Below are 2496 nucleotides of genomic sequence, written 5' to 3' on the forward strand. Positions count from 1 at the left end.
TCCTGCAATCCTGCCTGTAATCACTTATTATTTTCAGGAATTTTTTGTCTATTCTTTCAGAATTTCTACATAAATGATCATGTCATCTGCAAATACAGTTTTATTTCTCCCTTTCCAACCTGCATACCCCTTATTTCCCTTTCTTGTATTGCATTAGTTACAACTTCCAGCACAATGATGAAAAGCAGTAGTGAGAAGGAACAATTTTCCTTTGTTCTTGATCTTAGTGAGACAGTTTCAAGTTTCTTTTTTTTTTTTTTTAAGAGAAGTAAGCCTTTATTTCCTTGTTTCACAAAAACTTGGCTGAATTGGTTGCTTTTTGGTGATTAGTCAAGGAGACCAAATTCCATATCCTCGTCCAATTCCTCCGACTCTTCCTTTGTTTCAACCTTGGCTGGGGCTGCAGCAGCAGCAGGTGCAGCAGTGGTGGCAGTGGCCACAGGAGCAGCAGCCACAAATGCAGATGGACCAGCCAAGAAGGCCTTGATCTTTTCAGCAAGTGGGAAGGTGTAACCAGTTTCCACAGACAAAGCCAGGACCCGCTTGTATCCATTGATGATAGAATGGGGCACTGATGCAACAGTCGGATAACCTATTGGCAGACATACGCTGGCAACGTTGCAGACACCCTCCAGGAAGCGAGAATGCAGAGTTTCCTCTGTGATGTCAAGCACTTCAGGGTTCTAGATGCTGCCATTGTCAAACACCTGCTTATATTAGCCCAAAGGAGAAGGGGGAGATGTTCAGCATGTTCAGCAGTGTGGCTTCGCTGGCTCCCACTTTGTCTCCGGTCTTAATCAGCTGCACATCGCTCAGGATTTAAATGGTGCCCCTAGAGATCTTAGTGGTAATGCCTAAAGCCTGGAAGAAAGAGGTCTTCTCGGGCCCCAGACCTGTGTTCTGGGCTGACACAGTGACTTCACATGGAGCTATGGAACCAGCATGGGCAGCAGCAGGCACCTTATTGGCCAGCAGCATGTCCCTGACCTCAGTAAGGTCTTCTTTGGTGAACACAAAGCCCACATTCCCCCGGATATGAGGCCACAGTTTCTCCAGGGCTGGGTTGTTCTCCAGATGCCCTCGGATGGCCTTGCACATCATGGTGTTCCTGCCCATCAGCACGACAGCCTTCCCGCTGAGGGACATGCGGATCTGCTGCATCTGCTTTGAACCCACATTGTCTGCTCCCACAATGAAGCATTTTGGATAATCATCCAAAAGTTGGATGATCTTAAGGAAGTAGTTGGATTTCCAGGTCGCCCTGTCTTCCTTGGGCATCACAGTGGTGCGTCAGGGATTGCCACACAGGGTTTAAAGACGATGTTACTCCCACGAGGACACCTGGAGAGAGGAAAGTTTCAAGTATCTTACCTTTAAGTATGATATTAGCTATACGTTTTTTGTGTAGATGTTCTTTAACAAGTTGAGGAAATTTTCCTATCTTCTTTGTTTACTGAGAGTTTTTGTTATGACTGGAATGTTGAATTTTGTCAAATGCTTTTTCTGTATCTATTGATTTTGGTGTATTGTTTTCTTATAATGTCTCTGTCTAGTTTTTAGGGTAATACTGGCTTCATAGAATTATTTAGAATATATTATCCCTGTTTCCATATCCTAAGAGAAATTGTAGAGAACTGGTACAATTTCTTTCTGATATATTTGGTACAATTCACCAGTGGACCCATCTGGCTCTGCTTCCTCTTATTTTTTAAGTTTATAAATAATTTATCTAATTTCTTTAATAGCCATAGGCATATTCAGATCACTGCATTAACTTTTGAAAGTAGGATAAGAGGGGATTAAGAAGAGTCATAGAAACTTTAATCCTACACATGGCCCAAATTAAACTAAATGTGGATAGTTACATATCTTCATGTGAAGAATAGTACAAGAGTCATCCCTGAATTCTCTATGTGCTAAGATTTCCATGTCATGGATTAGTTTTACCCATCCTTCTATAACAAGAACTGATAAAAGTTATGGCACCCAATTTAAGTAGAGTATAATTTACTAACTCACCACCTACAATGCAAGTAAAGTCTACCATCAAAGAGTTCAAAATTTTCTGGGGCAAGTAACTGCATGGAATTAAGTATTTTTAAACAGCACAATTTATATTTAATAAAAGTATATTTCCTATAATGCAAGAGAGGGAGAGATAATAATAGCTAACACTTATTTGGCACTACCTGTGTGTGGGACATTCTTCTGAGCAGTAGGATATATCTTGGAGAAGAATTCACTTTGATTAGGTCATAAAGATGGGGAAAATTTCAACAATTTGATAAAAAGTATTGAAAGATATTCTAGACAAAGAAAAACAGCATGAAGAGAAAAGTAGCAGATGGGAGAATAGAGAATATGATTAATGGAGGCTAATTTGGCATGGCTACTGTATAAGTAGGAAGAAAGTAAGAGATAAATATGGACATGTCGGCAAGACCCATGGATAGAAGCCTTGGATGCCATTTACCCTGGAATTGTTTTGAGCAGAGA

General features: G+C 40.7%; 1 pseudogene; it reads right to left on the reverse strand.

The window, feature by feature from the left end:
• Window positions 1-326: 326 nt before the first annotated feature.
• On the reverse strand, window positions 327-1342 carry LOC121498822 (annotated as a pseudogene).
• Window positions 1343-2496: the final 1154 nt, after the last annotated feature.

Source organism: Vulpes lagopus, chromosome 1 (genome assembly GCF_018345385.1).
Source record: "Vulpes lagopus strain Blue_001 chromosome 1, ASM1834538v1, whole genome shotgun sequence".
Classification (NCBI taxonomy): Eukaryota; Metazoa; Chordata; class Mammalia; order Carnivora; family Canidae; genus Vulpes; species Vulpes lagopus.